At 36.1% G+C, this 24,541-nt stretch overlaps 1 long non-coding RNA gene across 1 annotated transcript; it reads right to left on the minus strand.

Moving 5' to 3' along the window:
* Positions 1-1,398: 1,398 nt before the first annotated feature.
* On the minus strand, positions 1,399-23,199 carry LOC138696175 (uncharacterized). The gene is made up of 4 exons (XR_011331264.1): positions 22,971-23,199; positions 22,417-22,562; positions 19,222-19,491; positions 1,399-3,699 (listed from the first exon to the last, which is right to left on the minus strand). It is a non-coding gene; the product is annotated as an uncharacterized lncRNA (long non-coding RNA).
* Between the last annotated feature and the right edge of the window lie 1,342 nt (positions 23,200-24,541).

Here is a 24,541-nt window from a genome sequence, read left to right on the forward strand (position 1 = left end):
CCAAAAAGAGACTTCACAGTTATGTATCATACATTTTTTCAATGACAGACGTGGAGTTCCAGAAATAATAAGTGTAAGTGTAACATTATTAAGCAATTTACAAACAAATGAAATCTTTAAAAAGGTATCTAGAAGTGAAATTACTTATGGCTTTTAGATTAGATTAGATTAGATTAGATTTATTTATTTAACCTGGTAGAGATAAGGCCGTCAGGCCTTCTCTGCCCCTCTACCAGGGGATTACAACTATAACATGAACAATAAGATTACAATTAATATTAAATTTACAATTACAATTACAATAAAAATTAAATAAGAATACCTGATTAATGAAAGCTAGACATTTTATCATAGAAGTTAAGAACAAAGAATATTTTTGTATTTACTAAATTACAAATTAAACCTACAATAACAAAATTCTATAGTGATGAAATTACCGGATATTGAGATATTTTGTGGTAGATTAAAAGAACTATTTACAAGAAACCATGTCTGAACGAGTCTCAATTACTGACCAAGTGCCTAGTAAGTTTGCGTTTGAATTGAATTTTATTTCGACAGTCCCTGATGCTAGCAGGTAGCGAGTTCCAAAGTTAAGGACCAAAATTATTTTTGTAAGTTGATTTATTATTATTTCAGTTTTAGCCTAGTTGTATTATCCATTTCCTTACTAATTTCAAAAGATAATCAGAAGTTCATTCGAATTCCAACCAAAAGTCAATTGGTTATTAATTTATCTACCTTTAGGAAGTACAGTATATGTACGCTGGAATCTTTGAAGTGAAGTGACAATAATTTAATTGGTCTTGGAACAGATTTGATTCTTGAATATTATATACTATACTTTGTTGTATATTTACGTCTAGTAACCTATTAATGCTAATACTAATAATAATGTAAAGGAATAAAAGAATAGAACATAGCAATACATTTCTCATTATTATTGAAACTATTTAGAATAACCTTCCAACATTAAGGTAAAGTACGGTGAGTAAAGAAGTCATTCAGTACATAGGATCGTGATTTTACTACATGTGGTGATATCTGGTAACAGTTGGCAACACTGACAAGGCGGAAATATTTGCTGTTTGGGAACTGAACTTACGTGATCCACACTTTTTTTTTTTATATGTAACTACTGCAAAGCAATTCCCATTGTATAGTTACAGCCTGTTTATACATCCATTGCTTATGAATGGTTTATTAGTAAAGTTTTCTGTCTCAATTCTGCAAAAGTCTAGTATAAAAACTATACACGGTTTATTAGTAAGACTATATATGTATACAGAATGTCCCATTTATCTTGTGCACCTATTATAACCTTTTTTTTTTTTTTAATAGGAATTGGAATTTTTGTTTTTGAGCGTTATGTTAGAATGAGGGGCTAACATGAGTGCATGTAACTACATTATGGTACAAGATACACGTGACGTCATCAATTTTTCAAGTAGCACTACATACTCTAATCATGTTACATTGATTACACATATTAAGACCAGTTCAAAAATGTATCACAATGTCACCTTCCTAATCAATAACGACAACAAAACGAAACAAAAACGTACTTTCAATGTGATAATGTTATGTTTTGAGAGTCACAGAAGATGTTCCAAATGGTGACCATTCACATTAATGCACATTCGAAGGCGTTCCCCGATAGACCGCATGACTGACCGGCATGTTGCTGGCTGAATGAACACACAAGTCTGTCGAATGCGTTGCTGCATGTCATCTGGTGTTGTCAGAATGTTCTGGTACACACTGTCCTTTACAGTTCCTCACAGGAAGAAATCGAGGTGCAACAGGTCCGGAGAACGTGCAGGCCACTGTACTGGATTGTGGCGTGGACAGTTATTGTGGTTTGTTTACATGCTAGATAGCAAACACACAATACACGACGTGTACAGACGTCAGTCGTCTTTCAATTTGTGTAGGCCTGAGTTAATGCACCACAACAAATGACACATTCTGATGGCATTCATTTTGCATTTTGTTGTTGTTATTGATTGGAAAGGTGACATTGTGATACATTTTTTAATTCGTCTTAATGTGTGTAATCAATGTAACATGATTAAAGTATGTAGTACTATTTGAAAAATTGATGACGTCACGTGTATCTTGTACCATAATGTAGTTGCATGCACCAAATCTCTACACTCATGTTAGCACCTCGTTCTAACATAACTCTCAAAAACAAAAATTCCAATACCTATCCAAACAAAAAAAGTTATAATATGTGCACAAGATAAATGGGACACCTTGTATATTGTTCAAATGCTTTACATACTCCTGGATATTCAGTCGTAGTAGGATGTATCAGGTAGGTGAGGCAATCCTCTTTCACTGTATGATTTATTGGTACATTCTCCATACAAATCATATTAGCAATTATCGTTTTGCATTCTCTCACATGCTGTTGAGATAAAAATGCCGTTTTCGTTCTCAACGTATTGGTTGGTATGTAAGGGTATTGAGATTGTATAAATTTAACGGTTCTATTATTATTCATAACTACCAGAAAAGGAAAAATTTCATATAAATTGAATTTTTCGCGTGACAGTAAAGGTACTCTCACAATGTATATCAACGTAGATGATGTTGTATAAATAGTTACGGTTATCACCTGGTCCACTTGGTGTGATGGAAAAGGTGGTAATTGCAGATCGATAGCACCACAGTCTAGTATATACAGTCACGAAACTTGAGTTGTGAGGGTGCTAGGAACAATAGACTGTGCAGGTACTATTTTGCATTGTATGTAATGAGGCGATATTAGTGATCCTAGTGGTTAGCAACTATCTAAGGATGCATAATTACCTCGTATTGAGCTTCGTGACTGTATCTACTAGACTGTGGTAACACTTTCTTAATTTTCTCGTAAGTTATAACCTAAGGTTGAATAATTCCAAGTCGCGCATTTGTTATTGTGATCAACAAATTGTAATATTCATAACAATCTTAGTATCCTAACTCAACATGTTTAATCTTTAGGTTAATTGCTGTAATCTCATTATCTCCATGCGTCTTACTTTCCCGCTGATTTTGGTAATGTGAAAGGAAAGTATTGAAAGTTTCTTTTATTGCTTTTTGATTTAACAATAATTCCGTAGTTGTTTCATTGACTGTTACCAAACTTGACTTTAAAAGTGTTAACTATTCTGAACTAATATGCAAGAAGTTAAGTTGTTCTTGCTGCATTTTATCCATTCTTTCCTTATACATTTCTATTTCAGCTTCAGTTGCAGTGCCGAATAGAATTTTAGAAATTTCGCCTACAAAACCTAGTACAGAACGCTTTTTCCGGTTATTGTTATTATTATTGACCATTGGTCCAATAATTTCTTCAAGAGTTTCTCTTAGCCTTTGTACACTAGTTCTTTTAGCCAGGATGTGAGCTAATCCTTGCTCACAAACCGTTTTGTGATACCATGTGTATACTAATAAATTTTTACATTCATTCTGTATAGTTGCAATCCCTTGTTTGAGCGTATCATACAGGTGTTGTACCAGTCCTATGTCTACGTAACTGATGGCATCCCAGAGATGCGGAGTGAACCACACGTTTGCTACAAAATCAAAGTATATGCCTGCCTGTCCTTTGATTTCTTCATTTTGAGTTGCTGAAAAGCATTCAACCTTAACAGTAGTCATACCAATGAGTAGTGCTAACCACTTACATAAAATCATCTTGGTATGCTTCTGAAAAGAAAAGAAACACAATTATTCTTTGTATTCCTTTACTCTGTTGATGTGTACAGTGAATCTCTTATTTCCGTGATATCCCTAATTCCGTGATACTATTTTAAAATTGAATGTCAGTCAAAGCTTTGTCGTTCGAACATAGCGCCAGACATCTTTCTCCAAAGATTGCACCTTTTGCCTACTTTTGAGCCATCGGTGAACTTCCTAGCAAGATACCCAATTCCATGACATTCAGTGAAAAAAAAGTATCACGGAATTAGGAGTATGACGGAATTAGGCACTTTACCCTACTCTCAATTCTGCACAACTCGAAGTTAACTTTATTAACCCGAGTAACCTCAAATGGACCTTCTCACAGAAGGTCCAACTTTTTCCTATTCTCCTTTCGAAACAAGACCTTGGCTCCCAGACCTATGTCATAGTTCCCTAATTTTCTCTCTGTGCTATCCGAGCTACGTCATTAGTGATCTCATGCTGACCTACCCACAATAGGTCAATCTTTTCCTTTTTTTCCTTTCTTTGCTCCCCGAGCTTCGTCATTAGGCCTATGACTTTTCTTATCTTTATTCCTTTTATCATCGAATACTTGCTTTTCCTTACTTTGTTTGAGGAACTCCCTCGCTTCCTGCCAAGTGAGCCTCATCCTTTTCTTCAACTGTGCCACATAATCATCATAGGTATGTATTACCTTCACTTCCTGCCTTAAAGTTCCACGAATATTTGCTATTCGACCAAACATAAGTTCATAAGGCGTGAATTTCGTACTACAATGAGGAGTTGTGTTATAAGTAAAGATACCAAAGGGTAACCATCTATCCCATTTATCCTGTTTAGTGGAACAAAAACATCTTAAATATCACTGGACAACAGTCATTTTGCGCCAGACATAAAACTAACAAATTCTTACTAATTTCAATTCATTAAAAAAAATCACCTGTATTTCGTCTGTAATTATTTTGTTTTACAAATGTGACGAACCATTATGTGAAAACAATATTAGTGTAAGTAGGCCACCTTGCTAGAAGCACTTGTAGAAACAGAAATTATTTTATTGCCCTTTTATGAGTCTATTAGGAGGGAGTGAAACAGGTTCGCAGTATGAATTCACTTGAGTTTACCCGATTTTACTTGAGACATGTATTTCTTTCATGCGAGCTTTAATTACATTACTGTAGTTTATATTTTGCAATAGACCACCCTGTTAAAATCACTTCTAGAAGCGGAAATTGTTTTATTGCCCTTTTCGGTTCCATTTGGAGAGAGAGAAACAGGTTCGCCAAATGAAATCACTTCAGTTTACCAGGAGATTTCTGTGGTGTTAGTATTCTGTGTCAGACGTGTATTTCTTTAAAGTGTGCTTTAATGATAATATTTAAAGCACGAAAGGTTTATTATCTGCGGATTTGAAGGTTGTAGCATTGCTTCTTGGAATGCAATTACGCTACACAAAATTTTGCTGCTTTATGTGCGAATGGGACAGTCGCGCTCGAGATAAGCATTATAAAACAAAACGAAAATCACTAGAGCCAGGGAAAAAAATATATTATACATCAATCCTTTGTACCTGAAAGTAAAGTAATTTTACCCCCTTTACACATTAAGTTAGAGTTAATGAAGATTTTTGTTGAAGAGATGAATCATAAAATTGAAGCATTTAAACATATCCAGGAAAAATTTCCTGCTATTAGCGACTCAAAAATAAAAGAGGGAGTTTTCAGTGGATCACAAATTATAAAAAATGATGAAGGACCATCACTTCGAATCTTTGTTGAAAGGAAAAAAGAGAGCCACCTGAATTGCATTCAAAGAGGTTGTATTAAATTTTCTGAGTAACCGTAGAAGTGAGAACTATGAAGAACGAGTACAAAATTTACTGATGGCGTATGAAACTATGGGTTGTAACATGCCCTTGAAAATTCACTTACTTCACTCCCATCTTGACTTTTTTCCCAGAGAAATGTGACGGTTTTAGTGATGAGCATAGTGAGTGCTTTCATCAAGAAATTTCAACTATGAAAAAAAGATACCAAGGACAGTGGAGTACCAATTTGCCAGCAGACTATTGTTGGACTTTAGCTCGTGATGTACCTGAAGCCCAGTATAAAAGAGAATGCAGAAAAGAAAGCTGTAATCTTCTGAACAGTGAATATTTAACTTTATTGTCATTATATAAAGCAGCATTTTGAATGGATATAAATTCGAAAATTTCTCAAAAACCGTAACCAACAACGGTTTTTATTATCATATTCGTATTCAGGTGGCTAAAATGATATAGAAAACATGTATCACATGCCCCAGCGCAAAAAGAAAGTTACAATTTGTGATTACTGCAGTGTATTCCACTATAACTTTGTGGGACCTTTCTAAGCTACCATTAGACTCTAGGTGGTATGCACGGATGTGAATGTTATTTATTTTGAGTAACTTACAAATTTCTTGAAAGAGTCTACTCATAAATTGACTACCTTGATCTGTAAGATTTACATCACATATTCAATAAGTTAAAATAATATATTCTACAAAACATCTGGCTACAATCTCTGTAGTCATTTCTGGCATTGGAACAGCTATTAGATATTTACTTAAGAGATCCTGACATGTCAAAATATATTTATTTCCTTCCAATGATAAGGTGAGAGGGCCTACAATATCAAGTGATATCTTTTCCCATACACTCTGGGGTATGTCTGTTATTTGTGACGGGGCTTTTGGAGTAGTCTGTTGACTTTTATTAATTTGGCAAATTTTACATTTCTTAATGTATGTTGTGACTTTCATGTAACTGTTTTCTTAACGGGCACCCGACTTAAACCCCCCATTATGCAAGGAGAGTCCTTAATACAACATACAAAATGTATATTAAACCAAACCTCTTGTACTGTTCTGAAGCATTAATAACAGCAGCAAATGCAAACATCAATAAACTTGAATAACTACAAAATCAGGCTCTCCGTCTAATCACTGGAGCAGTTAAATCCACACCTGTTGATGCCATGCTTACCTTAACACGGATCCCACCATTAACAACAAAAATAGAAGAACAAGCACTGCCAAAATGTTACGACTGCCAAACTCTAAACGGACAGAAAAGAACCTCCCTTCCTCAATCTTTAAAACTCATAGTAGTTTCCTAGAAAAGGTAACACAGATTAAATCCAAATTGAACATTCCTAACACCAGAGAAAATTTACTTATAAGAGAAAATCCATTGGAATTATTGCAACCTACCTTCAGTTTGGAATTAACAGAGGAAATAAGTAAATCAGACACACCAAAAGAAATACAAAAACTTCTAGCACTCGAAACAATCAATACTAGATACCTACAGAAGAATGGCTACACATATATACCGATGGATCCAACCACAGAAAACCTTACTGGAGCTGGAGTTACATGTACACATTTTTCCTTTTATCATTCTGTTGGCAGAGACACAACAAATTATGATGGTGAAATAGAGGCTATACACATTGCTCTCCGACAATTATTAAATCTTCCCTTTAAATAAATATAACAAGACAGTAATTCTTTCAGATTTTAAAGCTGCAATTCAGGGAATATGTTCAAATGCTACAAAAAAGTCAACAAAAATAAGAGAATGCTACAAAATGGTAACACAACTCCAAAAAGTTAATAAGATTGTCCATCTCCAATGGATTCCAGCACACTGTGGAGTCATGGGGAATGAAATCGCAGACACACTTGCAAAGAAAGGCACAACAATAAAACAAAAGCCTAAATTTAATTTTTCATATTCCTCAATAAAACGCTTGATCACTACAAAATTTTCTCATTCATACCTACAAGAAATAGAATCAAATGCTAAAGACAAAAAATGGATTACACTACTTTCCAACCCAGATATAATCCCCCAGAGACCAAGGAAAACAGCAGTTGCAGCCTTCAGACTATTGACAAATCATGACTGTCTAGCAAGTCATCTCTACAGAATAGATATCTCAGCTTCACCAATATGTGTCCTGTGTAATGATCCAGCAGAAATGAATGAAGATCACTTGAAGACCTGTGAAGCATTAAGATCAGAAGAAACTACAGTTCAAAAGTATTGGAAAGCACGATTGCTAATGGCTTCATTGCCAGATGCAAGGCACTAGACAACAACAACAACATTTCTTAATGTACTGTGTAATGTCTTCCAACATATTGGGCCATTTGCAATACAATTTAATCCTTTCATGGGTTCTTTGTATTCCTTAGTGACCTCCGATGGGACAATCTTGCGATTCTTTCAGTAATAGAGATTTTCGTTCTTCTGAAATTTCATTAGTTCCGTATTTCACAAAGATGGTGATTTTACTTAAGCAATCGACATTCACGTTTCTTTTTCCCGCCTTATGGACAACGTCAAAATCGTATTCTTTTAACAGCAACCTCCATCTCAGTATTCGTGAACCCGGGTCTTTTACATTCATCCTCCATTTCAGAGGCTGATGATCAGTTACAATGGTAAATTTTGAACCTAGTAAACATGGACTTAAAATGCTTACATGCCAAGAGTTCCTTATCTGTCGCACCATAATTTAATTCTGCTCCATTAAGATTACGTGAAGCGTATGCTATGGGCTTATCTTCTCCTATTTTACCTTGACTAAGGATGGTTCCTATCGCAAGATTACTAGCGTCAGTTATCAAAATAAAAGCGTTCGTAAAATCAGGAAATTACAATATACTGGGTATTCCATTAATTTCTGCTTTAAAGTTTGAAAACTTTCTTCTTGTTTTTTTGACCATGTCCATTACATTTCTTTCTTTAATAAATCATTTAGCGGCTTTGCTATTTGACTGAATTTATTAATAAATTTTCGGTAATATCCTGCAAGTCCTAGGAATGATTTTACATCTTTAGCATTTTGCGGAGTTGGAAATTGTTTAACAGCACGAATTTTCTCTTCGTCAGGGATAATACCACATTCTAGTATAGTCACGAAGCTCAGTACGTAGTAAATATGCATCCATTGATAGTTGCTAACCACTAGGATCACTAATATCGCCTCATTACAGACAATGCAAAATAGTATCTACACATTCTATTGTTTCTAGCACCCTCACGACTCAAGCTTCGTGAATGTATATGCTAGACTGTGGTAATACCTATTGTGTGTCCTAAGTATTTTAACTCTTTCTTAAAAAAACTCTCACTTATCCGGTTCGATTTGAACTTGCTTTTGTCGAAATGTTTCAAATACATCTCTTAATTTCTCATTATGTTCTTTAGACTCTCCTCAAATATAAGCAAATTATCTAAATAAACACGAGATCGAATTCCTATCAATGAAAATAAGATAATATTCATAAATCTTTGGAAAGTTGCCTGAGCTGACTTTAATCCAAATCGCATTCGTTTGAATTCAAATGACCTGACTGCGTACTAAATGCAGTCTTACACCTATCTTCAGGATTAAGCTGTATCTGCTAACACAATCTAGGGCTGAGAAATAATGAGCTCGACCAAATTTATCCAAAATGTCCTGAATATTTGGCAAAGGGAAATTATCTCCTACTGTTTCTGCATTCAACTGATGGGAATCTATACAGATTCGCCACTTCTTTTTCCCAGAGGCATTCGTCTTTTTAGGAACTACAATTAGAGGAAAATTCCATGGGCTACTATTTGGTTGAATTATATCTTCTTCAAGCATTGCTTTCACCTATTTTTCTACTTCCTCCTAATGTTGTTTAGGTAGTCTGTAAATTTTTTAAGTTATGGGTTTATAGGCATCTATTCTCGGTGTTGGGATTGAATGGACTACAGCCTTAACTTCAGTTAACTGATCTCCTGGTAAACGAAAAATATCATTGTACTCACGGCACAACTGAACGATTTCATCTCTGCCTTCATTAATATGACTTAGTCGTAATGACTACAACAATTTCCACAATTTGGGACATGTGGCCGAAATCTACGGCTGACCACTAGGATCCAGAATACAAAGCAGAGGTTAAATGAAAAATACAATATGATTGCGGAGAGAATACGGAACAATGATAAATTTAAAAATAAAGTACAATTTGAGTTCGGAGAAACATGAGATGAAAAGACATTGAAGAGTAATGAGATGAAGCGATTATTTATTCTTTCTGTTCCTTGGAATTTTTGAATTGATTATTACTCATGAGTTTATCCAAAAGAGGAATTTCATGTATAGTTGCAATTCTCTCAGAAATATTTATTTTATTTATTTATTTATTTAACCTGGTAGAGATAAGGCCATCAGACCTTCTCTTCCCCTCTATCAGGGGATTACAACTATGGCACATATGTAAAATTTATTATCAACACAGTTTACTATACATTCAGCTATATAATACATTTGGTGCTACTTCTTGTTTAGGACAATACCTTGGTCCAATTTCATTAGTAGGAAAACAACAAATACTTTCACTTAATTTAGGGATCGTTAATGAGGGTTGTAATCATAAGCATGATGACTGTGTTATCCAGTCCCTCCCCAATATCATATACAAATTAGAATTGGGTAGTTGAGCCATGACATACACTTTTAACGCAGTACCTGCTATATTCAATTCTATCCATCCCTCGATATGCAATTTTCCTGCTATACCAGAAATCTGTATCTTTTCCTTTTGGATAGATATATTTGATCGTATTCTATCTTTAATAATTAACCTTCAGACTACCAAGTGCGGTCAGAAGAGACCCCGAAGCAAATCTTTGTATTATTTTCATGTGAAAACGGTATCTGTGCACATTGATACTTCTTGTTATTGTCAGATTTGTTTATCGCGTCATGTCTGTGGTGTTGGTTACATAAGTGTTCCATCCCTAAGAGAATAATATTTATTTTTATTCAGTGGGGTCTCTGTTGACCCCTCTTGGTAGTTTGTGTTGTACAAAACTTTTGTCACCAGTTTATTTTCTTTGCCCATTTGGTGTTGTTGGTAAACCTTTCAGGCATCTCTTATTGTTTTTCCATTGTTGTTGGGAATTTGTCTTCACTTTTAATTCAGAAGATTACTAGTTTAGATTGAATTGTACACGATTACTCTTCTTGATACCTAAAAATGTCAGGAAGGAAAATATATAAATCCATGGCGCTACAGTCCTTTGCAGGACCAAGACCGACCAGCTGGCTGCTGGCCTCACGTCCACATGCCGAAGTAGAGGTGGACGATCATCCAACCAGAATGAAGGTATCGTGTGGTTAGCACGATGATCCCCCCAGCCATTATAACTTGTTTGCAAAGCCGGATTTTCGCTACCTATCATAGCTCAAGTGCATCACGATGCTGGGTGGGCACTGGTCCCATACACTGGCCGAAATTTCATGAGAAAATTTCTTCTCCCATGAGGACTCGAACCAGCGCGCATTCTGTAATGCGAGTCCTCGGCAGGATGCCTTAGAATACGACGCCACGGAGTGGGACAGGAAAATATATGACATACATAATCAGGAGCATGTTGGTGAAGTGACTCATATGATACAGAGTGAGGATGAGAGTGAAAATGAAGAAGTAGCTGATCTGTCATAATTAGGAGAGACTAATAGAAGACGTTGAAGAAGCAGCAGATGAAATAGAAAATAGTGATACTGATGTTGGTGAAAATAAAAATGATGATAAGCAGATTGATGAAAATTATACGAGTAAAATGGAATGTCATTGTCTAAAAGTCTGCCAAAAGCCACGCGATGAACAGTTCAAAATATTGTTGGAGTGCCTCCGTGGCTTATGTGCGCATCTCAGAGAATTCAGATAATGAATGATGCTTTCAAGATATTTTTTGATGATAGTATTTGAAAAATTATAGTAGACTACTAATAAAAAGGCTCAGGCTTTTCATGAAGAATGGAATACAAAAAAAAATCCAGAAAAACAGAGACAATGGCTGCCAACAGATGTCGATGAAATGTATGCATTTTTGATAACCATGAGTGTTTTGAAAGCTAAACGGGAGTCTTAGAGTTCTTATGAACTACAGATCCCATGTACAAAAGAGACATATTTCTTGCTGCAATGTCTCGAACTCTATTTCAGCATTCATCGACATTCATCAGATCTGATGACACTACTACAAGAGATGAAAGAAGACGAAATGATAAACTGGCTGCTATCAGAGATGTCTTCAGTTTGTTTTTCGACCACCGTAAGTCCATCTATTGTAAGATGTGTATTAGGATTGCAGCTGAACAACTTGTTTCTTTCCGAGGACGCTGCCCTTTCATTGTGTATATGAAGTCAAAAGCTGCTAAGTATGAAATAAAAATTTGGGCCCTGGTTGATGTAGAATCAAGTTACGCAATAAACTTACAGGTGTACACTGGAAAAGAAGGGGCTGCTCCTGAAAAAAATCAATATCAAAGAATAGTGTTTGATCTAACCAGCTGCCTACAAAGAGGATACGGCAATACGACAGATATTCTTTCCTACATCTATTACACTTGCAAGTGAACTTTACAAGAAATATTTGACACTGTGTGGAACAATGAGAAAGAATAGGCAATGAATACCCAAGGTATTATTGCCTAGCCCTAAAGGGGGGTGTCGATACTATGGACAAAATACATATATACATTTAATGTCCTGCGTCTCCCTATGGGAAGCATGGCGCCACAACAGAAAAGCGCCATTTTGATCTATTTGCGGCCAAGACCTTCACTTCTCTCCAGTTCTTCTCTAGATTTTGGGCTTCTTCTTGAACAGACCGTCATCACGTTATCCTGGGTCTTCCTCTTCTCTTACTCCCCTGAGGATTCTATTCGAATGGTTCTTTAGCAATGTTTCCTTCTGAGCATCTCAGGGTGTGTCCCATCCAGCGCCATTTTCTCCTTTTTATCTCCAGATCAATGGGCTTCTGTTGCATCTTCTTCCAAAGTAATGTATTGAAAATGACGTTCGACCACCATACCCACAATATGTTTTGTAAACAACGATTCACAAATATTTGCAGTTTATGAGTGAGGTATTTTGTCACTTTCCATGTTTCACTGCCATAGAGAGGAACTGATTTTACGTTGCTCTCAAACAAGCGCAGTCTATGGACAAAATGTTAAATGAATATTCTGTGAAAACAACCACAAGACGATGACCTTATGTTTTATCCCTGAACATTGTCGACATTGGGTGTCTCAATGCTTATATAGTATGGAAGGTGAAGAATCCACATCTTCAGTCAAGTTCTACGCACGGAAGAAGGAACTTTCTGCTCTAATTTGGGAAGGAGATGATCATTCCGAAAGTGAAACGACAACTTCAGCATCCCACAGTATTTCACAAACCAGCAATAACTGCAATGAGATATCTTGTTTCTGAGCGAGAGCCTATTGGAAGAGAAGATGGTGAACCTCTAATCAAGCTATATAATAAAGCCGATGTCAGTTGTGCCCTAGAAAAACTGACAGGAATGCTAGTGAATCCTGTGAAATGTGTAAAAAATGCATGTGCGAAAGCTATATAAAGAAAAAAAACCAAAACAGTGTGTCTTCCACGCAGTGAAACTGTGAAGTGGACTTCAGATGTGAAATTTGTTACATAACTTTCTTCTGTTCAGTTGTACACCCTATTTATTTTTTGTGAATATTTTTACTCTTATTGTCAAAAGTATACCTGCCCCAAATTAGTCTGAACTTTTAATTTGAACTCACGAAAGAAATTGTGAAAAACATGAATGTATGAATTCGAAATATGAAAACGTGTACTAGAGAAGGAAATTTCAGTTAGGTTAAGGTAAAAATGGACTTGTATTGCTTCCGAACTCATTGATTAAATATGTTGTATTTTCAAAATGCACTATATTTATAATTTTCTTTAAGTATTTCATTACAAATTGTTTTCATTGTTCTTTATAAAGCAATTTCTCCTCGGGGTCTTGGCTGACCCCGCTTGGTAGTTGGTGTTGGTCTTAGAGCTTGGTAGCCTGAAGGTTAAAGATACACCTGAACCTGTATCTATTAATGCAGTTCATATCCCCCGAACCTTAGCTTTCTCAATATGTATTAAGAATTCTTGATTTTCTTCACAGCAGTCCGTGTTAGTGCAGCAACACAGCCTCGACTGCGTAGGTGTGTCCTGCTCTAGTTTTCCTGCGTGGTTGCTGTCTGAAAGCCACCACCTCGAACTCCTCTACCTGCAGATTTATCTCTTACACTACTCCTGCTCTCCCTACTATTATGACCTATTCTTTTACATTTATCACACTCAGGCACTTGGCAATCTCTCACAAAGTGACCTGTCTGATTGCATCTGTAACATTTGATGGGTTCTATTACGTGCACATTTTCTCTTTTTACTTTCACTTGGTTTTGTAGGAACCTTTTGGGTACCATTGTACCGCTTACTTCTTTACTACATCTTACACTAGACCTTCTGCCAGAACCTTATATTACCGCTCTGTCTATCACTTCTTTTAAGGGAACCAGGTAGTGATTAGGGGTCAAAAGTCCGATTTTATAGTTTGTGTTTTAAAAATGAAGTACAAAACTTACTCTTTAAAACAATATAAATATTGTGGGGGGGGGGGGTATTTCTGCAGATAAGCCCCCTAAATAACCTCTTTAAATCTGGTGGTGCATGTAATTCATGCATCCTTTTTTTTTCTTAATGCAGTTTTCCGTAAATTGGCATTTTTCATACTTAAGTGCATTTTTTTCTGAAACTACTGAATAAATTTACATCAAATTTTTACAGTGTTTTCTGCAGCCTGTGTTCTACATAGTAAACCTGTGGGTTTAAGAATATCACACACATAACAAGAGAAAGAAATATATATATATATATATATATATATATATATATATGGATTGAAAATTTTCAAGAAATGTTAAACAAAGTTCAATGTTTTTTTCTGTTTCACTAGGGGTGAAATATTTAACTAAACTTTGCTTTAGAATTTACAATATACATTACTAGAAAACTTAAAAAATTCAATGTAGGGTAGTTTACTCTATTGTCAGCCACCTCCCAGTAGTCAGCCATCTTGGCATAATTATGAAAAAAATAAGTACATCAAAGAATATGTACATATTCTGTTGGCTCACCAGTACTCTGCCATTCTTTGTCCTGCCCTCGAACCTCTAGTAACCTCTGATGTGAGAAATATAAAGCAATAGTTAGCCTCTAAACATGTTGTGGAGAGCACCATGTTGTTGTTGTGTGATATTCTTGTGCGTTGAACAACATGCAGTGTCATTTTTACAAGGTCAGTATTTCGTTATTATAAGTCATAGCCACTTAAAACAATGATTGAGTGACTTGAAATATTCTAGAATAGTTAAATGAGCACTGAATTTGTGTTTTAAAAGTGTTAGGTTAAGTATTTCAATGGAGCTGACTATAGGAGACTTCAGTAAGATAGAGAAGCCAGTAGTCAGCCTAGGCGGCTGATTACTGGAACTATGGCTCACACTGAGTTTAAACACCATTTTCTGTCATCTGTAAGCTTAAAGCCTGGCCTTTAATGTCAGACCATGATATTTTAGTTTAAATGCATAAAACCCAGTAGTCAGCCTAGTAAGACACATAGGCTGACTATTGGTATCTTGATTAACTTATAGTCAGCCACCATCTCAAATATTAAAATCTAAATAAAATAATGTAATAATAATAGTGTAGAACTCATGAGAAGTTCCCTACAACTTGCTTCCTAAATATATATTTTACAGATAGGCCTATAAATAAAAATGTTTTCGACTAAAAAGGTGAAACAACCGATTCACCAATATGAAGAGAGGGCGTTAGTGGAAGCTTTGCTTGAGATTCGGCAAAATAATTTAAACATTAGTATGGGACATTGCAAGAGGGACAAAATTTTGAAGAGCATCTGTTCTGGCCAGGTCCCTTATCAAATACAAAAAAGGAACGACATGTTAAAGAGAGAGTTCCATGTACTATTTCATCAGCAGCATGACATGAGTTCTTCCATAAAAAGAACTTGACCAAAATCGAGGAAACAAAATTAAAACAACAGAGAAAAGGGGAGAGGGAGAATCGAAAATCTCTTATGAAAAATAGCAAAGACAAAGAAAGGAAATCTACATTCATCTCAGATGCAAATGCTGATCCAGATGATGAATCTCAGGAAGAGGACAATTATTTAAGACAACTGTGTACTGCTTGTAATGATGAACTTATTAGTGACGTTGGAGATGAAGATTTGAAAAATATTGGGTGTGATAATTGTTCAAACTGGTTTCATTTCAAATGTACTGAGCTTAATGCATTGCCATATGATATTGTAGAGAGTAAATAATTTCACTGTCAACTGGGCCTAACACACAGCATTGTGAAGGAAATAGCTATTAGTGCCCTCAAAGGATTGGTTCAGATATTGAGAAATCATTTGTATGGGAGTGATAATGGAAATTTCATGTTATCTTAACCGATGGCTGTTCATTGGTTTAGATATCAATGCCAATAAATCCATACTATTATTTTTCTCGTGGTATATGGCATTCCAATCATTCTAACCTATCTGATGATCTCCCCCCCCCCCTTTCTTAACTGTAAATGAGCACAAACGCTACTTAGGTGTAAATTTTTCTGACATTTTGTATATTCGATTCCCAAAGCGTTTCAAATGTATATCATTTTACCTTTTAGATGTGTTTCCAAATTATATGTAATACGCTTTGTCAAATCTGGAAACCTTTTCTTAAGGGAAGCTAAATTTATATTACATTTTGCTGATTTTTTTTTTTTAAGGAATATTGTTTCAATAGTGTCTACCTCAGAAATGCCTTCTGTCTTTCCTTCTAATTTTTTTTGTAATACTGTATACATTCAGTAAAAATATCTCTAAACTCTGTCTCTCCCCTTTATTAAAACCTGATCAGAAGGTAACGATTATGAATCAATATCTCTGGCCCACTCTTACTTATCCCTTACAGTGTCCTCCACTCTACCAAATCAAAACCAAATTTCTTAATGATTTAGATAAAGTTACGAGAGGAGCATGCAAAGAGCTTATTGGTCTTCCTCATGACTGCCCAGACGGAATGCTTTACTCCCCTAAAAAATATCGTGGTCTTTCGTTAATGAAAGCATCTTGGGAAGCTTATGTGCAACACATAAATATCTGTAATACTCTTCTTCGTGTTGATGACTCCCATCTCCACAATGTTAGGGACCTTGTAAGTGAAAAAGTTTCTGCTCTGTCAAAATTGAATATCACAGCTATTGATGCTATCAACTGGTCAGGTCGTAAAATTCGTAAACACTTAAGAAATGACGCATTCCAAACTTGGACAAACCATACCTTGCGTGGTAAAGGGGTTATTGTTTATAGTGATCTCCCCAAGGCTAACTCATGGGTAAGCAATCGAAAGGGCCTATCTTCCTCAGAATGGACCAATGCTTTAAAAATGTCAAGCAATATTTCGGCGGTTCGCACAGTACCGGGCAGAACTCTAAGCACAACCCACTGCCGTCATCCAGACTGTAGCGAGCTTGAAACACTTGGACAATGCCCTAAAGGCGAGCTGCTGATCAATGCTAGACATCATCGTGTACGACATGCTTTGGCGATATCGTTAAAAACTTTAAATTGGGAGATTCATGAGGAAGTACATTGTGTATCATCAGATGGTTCTTTTAGATGGGCAGACATTATTGCTATCAACGGACGCTTAAAACGGGCTCTTGTTCTAGACCCTACTATCCGTTTCGAAAGAAACCTAAATCAGGCCACCGAAGTTGATATTGAGAAGAAGTCCATATATGTCCCTTGTCTGCCGTATCTTTCTCAAAAGTACAATGTCCCTCTTAAACAATGGTCCGTCATTGGTTTGCTGTTTGGCAGTAAAGATTCAATCACAAAATTCACATGGAATTATCTTAAGGAACTTCACATTCCTTTTGATTATGTAATGTCTATTCTTATAAATATTATCAAGGATTCTCTTCAAATATTACATCATCATCTCTATTTCAATTAATCAACTTATATTTGTCTTCAACAATTAACTTTCTTTTTTCTTTAATGTATCACATCACATTATTGTACATGTTTATTGTATTCAGGACCCTTGTGGTCACTCAAAATTCTTTGAGCTGATGTCTATAATTTAGAAATTTATTATTATATAATGTCTATTTTATCATATTCTAACAGTAAAATTGAATTTAACCTAAATTTGGTTTAGAGGCTGAGTACTGGTTTGAAACTGGCTGGACACTGGATTTATGTGGCCGAATACTGGAGAATTTGTTACTACTGGAAAATGTATTATTTTTAGTCCAAAAAGTGTAGTTACAATGTTATGTCATGTGAAATTTCAAAACTAGACTATTTGTTTGTAATGGTGATTAATAAAGGAAATAATGTTAAATGGTTTTCTTATCAGAAACTACTCTAGTGTATTACAGTACTGTTAACAGGCTGACTAATGGTGCAGTCACCCTATATGAGTGCAGCATGTAGCAAGTAATATGCACTAGAAGAATGAGATACACTTAGCAAAGCGGAAAAACAGATTATCATTTAGAACCTTTCTTTTACACTTGGATACGAAACTGATTAGTTGTCTTTTATACCATTGAATTCAGAATGACTGATTGTATAATCATGAAAATTCTTATACAAATCTGAGCAATAAAAGCCTATAAATATTGAACTAAACTTTTGTACTGAAATTGTTTAATCGCACAGACATCACTGCCCAGTCCCTTTAAGAATTTCTCATCCGCAACTGCTTCTCTCACAGAATCAACGAAAATTCCATTTAGAAAAACTTTTTTTCCTAATTTAATTATTACCTTTTGTCCACCCTTTTTCTCGTCTTCTGACCAAGAGTTAGTAAAGCGATTAGTACTGTCTAAAGTAGATTCAATCAATTGTTCGACTCTTGCCTCCCCCCCCCCCCCCCATTGAGTAATACTTTCGTTGGGTTTCTGTTTTACCTGACAGACTTGGATTGTATTGTACATAAATGTTCGTTGTACAGCAAAATGTGTCTCTAGTTTTTTCTTTATATCCTCCCGTTTTGTTTCACCTGTTGGATGCATATTTAAAGTTCTCCTAGCATTACCTGTAATCTTTGCTAAAATATGTTTGATTAATATATTCTCCTGATTTGGGTTTATTAATTACCTAGCTGACTCAACATTAACAATAAATTCATTTAGCGTGGATGGTTCGCCTGAAAAACCATTTTCAAACAATTTAGCAGCAGGTGTAACGGATAATTCAGCACTTATTCTTTGTTGTCTTAGAAAAGTGTTCAATTGGTCTTCTAGAATTGAATTCGTTGATCTTGATCTGCTTGTACCATGGTCTAATGGGCTTTCACTCTAATTATTAACATTCACCAATATTTTAGGAAATTATAACAAAGGTTATAGCTATCCTAAAGCAAAACTCAGCTCGAACTCCTTGTGGTGCGCATGCTATACCCCTCTTACCCCCCTGCAGTAGACGTGAGAGCATGCTGGGAACGGGAGCATATGTCATCTGCGCAAGACAGTCATGCCCACTGGTTTCTGCACACTGAGTTTTCCTTGTTGGATGCCTGTAACAACGTCTCTCGAGACTAGTAATACACTCACCCAGATGAAGGATCTCTTGACTAGTTGGCCGTCGATCCTCGGACCTCGTCACCAGCAACTGGTCAGTGAGCTTCTACGCGGGTTGCTAACAGCTGGAGATACCGGAGACCTTCAGGTAACGGGCATCCCGAAGAGGAAGAGCCACGCTGGAACAGCCAGGCAACTAGGGTCGACGTTGATTTCACCTCGTGAAACAATCATGACAGTAGATGACGACTGTGGATACACTGGCCCCTTCTCATCTGTCTTCAAACTCTAAGACACCAGAATCTGCAGCAGAAAGTGTTGCTGTCAGTAAACATCATAAATATAAACATTTTACAGATAATTATATTTTCATCCTTAAAGTATTGGAATTGGTATGATGAGATTTGCCTAAAGATGTCCCCACCCGGAGATCCGATTGGGGGACAGTTTTAACTCCGGAATATTTATCTTTAGGACTCATACTCATGTATGTTGTGAGTTTCATGTAACTGTTTTCTTAACGGGCACCAGTTTTTACAATGTGGCAGTTACATCACCCGACTTAAACCCCCATTATGCAAGGGGGACCGCACCTGTCGTTGGTCAATGGGTCCTTCGGACCTAGCCAGGAGGACTAAATAGATGTTATTTAGATCCACCTACCTTTCCCTCATGTGCCGCTGAGGGACGCTGTTATGCTGTGATAGGCCAGCACCTATGTAAATGGCATTTCCTCCATTTTAGATGAAACAGTTATACCGCTGTGGCTCGGTCCCCAGATCCTCATCTGTTAAAAGCAGGGTGTACCACGGGCAGGTTGAGGTTGGGAATTGGGTAGGAGAGGCTATAGGAGGCGCATCACTACCTTACATCAGTTTGGAATTAACAGAGGAAATAAGTAAATCAGACACACCAAAAGAAATACAAAAACTTCTAGCACTGGAAACGATCAATACTAGATATCCTACACGTATATACCGATGGATCCACCACAGAAAACCTTACTGGAGCTGGAGTTACATGTACACATTTTTCCTTTTATCATTCTGTTGGCAGAGACACAACAAATTATGATGGTGAAATAGAGGCTATACACATTGCTCTCCGACAATTATTAAATCTTCCCTTAAATAAATATAACAAGACAGTAATTCTTTCAGATTCTAAAGCTGCAATTCAGGGAATATGTTCCAATACTACAAAGTAGTCAACAAAAATAAGAGAATGCTACAAAATGTTGACACAACTCCAAAAAGTTAATAAGATTGTCCATCTCCAATGGATTCCAGCACACTGTGGAGTCATGGGGAATGAAACCGCAGACACACTTGCAAAGAAAGACACAACAATAAAACAAAAGCCTAAATTTAATTTCTCATATTCCTCAATAAAACGCTTGATCACTACAAAATTTTCTCATTCATACCTACAAGAAATAGAATCAACTGCTAAAGACAAAAAATGGATTACACTACTTTCCAACCCAGATATAATCCCCCAGAGACTAAGGAAAACAGCAGTTGCAGCCTTCAGACTATTGACAAATCATGACTGTCTAGCAAGTCATCTCTACAGAATAGGTATCTCAGCTTCACCAATATGTGTCCTGTGTAATGATCCAGCAGAAATGAATGAAGATCACTTGAAGACCTGTGAAGCATTAAGATCAGAAGAAACTACAGTTCAAAAGTATTGGAAAGCACGATTGCTAATGGCTTCATTGCCAGATGCAAGGCACTAGACAACAACAACAACAACAACATATTTTTATCCTTTTGCGGTTGAAACGTTTGGATCATGGTGTAGTGAAGCTCTTATCTCCACCATAGGCAGACGTTTAGTGCAGCTTTCTGGGGACCCTCAAAGCAGTCAATATCTACGTCAGCGCATTGGTATCGCCATTCAGCACGGTAATGCAAGTAGTGTAAAGTTGCCTAATTCCGTGACATTTTTAATAAAGTCTATATTTATGCCAAAATTGTAATAAAAATTTCAAATACCACCTAAACGACGTTATTTGGACCTTTAGCTACAGTTTTTACAACATTCAGTGTCAACAGTTTCACAAGTTTGGTATATAATATATGATTCTTCATTGTTGTACAGTGGCTCCTAAATCCGTGACAGGGATCTAAATTCCGTGATAGTGGTTTCCTAAGTCCGTGGTACTAAAATAATGCTCATTAACTGCTCAGAAAACAAACAAGTATTTGGAAAAACACATTAAATTCATGGTATATTGTTTTAATATGGATTAAGCAAGAAATTACAACATAGAAGAAGGGCCTAAGTAACCAATTTCATAGAAAATACTTGTGTAACTACAGGAATACATATTATATATTAATATATGTATTATGAACAAAATAAACTGAAAGTTAAATTCAATACAAAATTAAATTGGAATAAATTGAATTATAACACAATTATTTCTCATTATTTATATTCCTAACAACAACAGTAACTGCTAATGGCTTCATTGCCAGATGCAAGGCACTAGACAACAACAACAGTAATTAAGTTAAATATATGCCCTATTATTATATTATAATTATAATTGGTTTTCTATAACTTATTTCTATTATTATTTCCAAGAACTATTTTCTTTCATAGACATTTTCACAATTTAGCGTTGACATCACTGGTCGAGTGAACCAGGAAGAAGAAATATGAAAATAAATCCGAAAATGAGAAAGCTCCTGTAGCATTGTTATTGTCTCATAATGTTTAAATAATCATACACATTGATTCAACTGACTATAATCTACAATAATATATAATTTTTATAATGCTGTACTAATTCTTACCTCAAATATAAAATGTTTCTTCAGAAGCGGTCACAAGAGAAAGATAAACTTACTGGTCAACACCTTTCACTAAACAAAAGCTTCTGCAGTCGACTGCTTCTATTCAAAAGGCGGGTAGCCAATAGAATTGAAAAGAAGTCATCTCCTGGCATCTGTTAGGTATTTAAAAAACTTAAAATTCGGAGACCACAACTCCATGGCAGTCAATTGAAATTTTATCACGGAATTAGGCATCTTTACCCTATTCTTGCATCCTTCCCTGAGTCCTCTTATTTAGATGAAATTTTCTTTCTTTAATTAATCAATTTATATCAGTACACCATATTGTATTTTATCATACTTTGATTCTGTATACAGAAAATTTATGTAATCAATTAATATGATTTACACTAGTATTAGGCAATATGTTGATTGTACATACCTGAGCATTTTGTAATCTGTTTAATAACAGCCACTGTAGAATATGATAGAATAGCTCCCCACAGCTGTTGTTTCCAACGTCCGCTCGTGATGTTTGTCTTCTTTTTATACCACCGTCGCTGCCACCAGAAAGGTGTGGTGTAAGGACTGTAAGATAGAATTGACCACACTTTGTAATGTTATAGGAATTGAGTAGGGTTCGCCCAAGACCTAAGTCTTGAGAATAAAAAGTCGTCGAATTGTGATATAACTATTACATTGGAGAACAGGTAGTAATACAGTTGAATGTGTTGTAGACTACATGACAACTAACGAGTAAAAGCCCTGAGGTTAGTGGTGGCTCGTATTCAGTAGCGGCTCGTGCCTTTCTTGGATGGGTGTTCACAAAAAAAAAAAAAAAACATATGAGTAATGAACACACTGATATATTCTCGTATAGCTGAGTCACACGTCAGAGATAAACGAGCTCTGATATGCTTGTACCAAATCTACGCATATAAACCAAAATTAAAACCATTAAACAAGAGTAGAGTAAAATTAATTCCTAGGACTCACCTTCACTGCTGTTGTAGATGGTGTTGAAGATCTGGATTTATTTGTAGAGAAACTCCATGCGCCTAATTTTGAGAGATGCAAACTTATCAGTAACTTTATTATTGAAGTCTCTAATGTTGTTAACAAGTTCTTTTTTTCACGGCCAATTTAGCCAATGTACTTAATTGGTCTTCTGTCATGGTGTTACGGAGGAATGTTTTAATCCTCTTTTAATTTAGCACACTCACAATTTCACACACGTCCGTCTCCAACTTCAGATACTAGTGTTTCAACTTCCAATACGCACCAGTGCAGCTTGTATCTTCCTTACTTTGCTGAACAAAAGACAACAGAATCAGCCCCCGCACATAACGGTATTTTGAAAGAGTAAAGAGAGAAAACGAGGAAAGAGGGAGTAAGGAACACGATGCCAGTCCCAAGAGAGATGGAGCATCTCTCTTTCTCTGTCATTAGCACGTTAAGGTCTGTGCGAGCCAGAGCTATTGTAATCATTGTAACATGCCAGAAAATATTCTCGCCTCAGGCTATTTCACCCTGCTAGAGAAAAATTGTGCGAGCTGCTGGCAATCTGTCCAATGGAGATTTAAAGACACATGACACAAGGACGGGACATTCTCTCGAGACGAAAAATGTAGGAACGTCATTGCACATTTGAAAGTAATCTATCTAATATATTAATCAGGGGCGGCTCTACAATAAGATCTGCAGAGCTACAGAACCGTCATTTAAATGGACCTGAAAAAATTAAAAATGTAAAACGTGCTTTTATGTAATCTAGTTCATTGTTTCGTTTATTTTTCCAATTCATTCTTCTTCGATTCGAGATTTTACTGTCTGTAGGAGCCTTGAACTGCTCGAGAATTTTAGCTGTAGTGTACTTTTTGGATCTGTGATCGGCAGTTCCTGAAGCTCAACGCAGGGTAGTCGGCAGCAGAAAACTGGTTTTCTTCACCGTCCCATAAGACTGCATTAGAACTGCAACCGAAGCAGCTCTCTCCGAATATAGAAAAGAACCGTCAACACCCTCAGCTCTTTATGACCTGCGTTAGAACATAGGCTTCTGGACTACTGTATATCATTACAGTTCCAATGTATTATAGTACTGTGGGTAGTGTGATGTGATTAGTCAGTGTGTCTAAGGAAATATTTTAAATTAAAAATGAATGAAATGAAATCTAATCGACCAACCCTTTTCGAAATTAAAAGAGAAATTGCATGTTAACTTAAGAAATTAGAACGTCCTACACAAAATTTAAATGTTGAAATTTCTGGAAAAAGTCGAGGAAATCATGTAGCGTACTAGTCATTTTAATACCAAAATTGTAATGGAAACAATTGGTTTTCTGCTGCGCTCATGAAAACCCTTTCTCCCCCACCCGTGTATTCTGTTTAGAGGAGAAAATACATGGACAAACACAGGAGTGAAGGATTTAGTTAATTTGACTTACAAAAGTAGAAAAGCATGTGGGGCACATCTCCACTACGTGACTAGTTGTACCAGGTGGGAGAGATGTAGCGCACGGATGTTTGGAGTACAATTTCGGGTGCACAGTCAACTTCGAGAAGGAGCT

The sequence above is a fragment of the Periplaneta americana genome, chromosome 3 (genome assembly GCF_040183065.1).
Source record: "Periplaneta americana isolate PAMFEO1 chromosome 3, P.americana_PAMFEO1_priV1, whole genome shotgun sequence".
NCBI lineage: Eukaryota > Metazoa > Arthropoda > Insecta > Blattodea > Blattidae > Periplaneta > Periplaneta americana.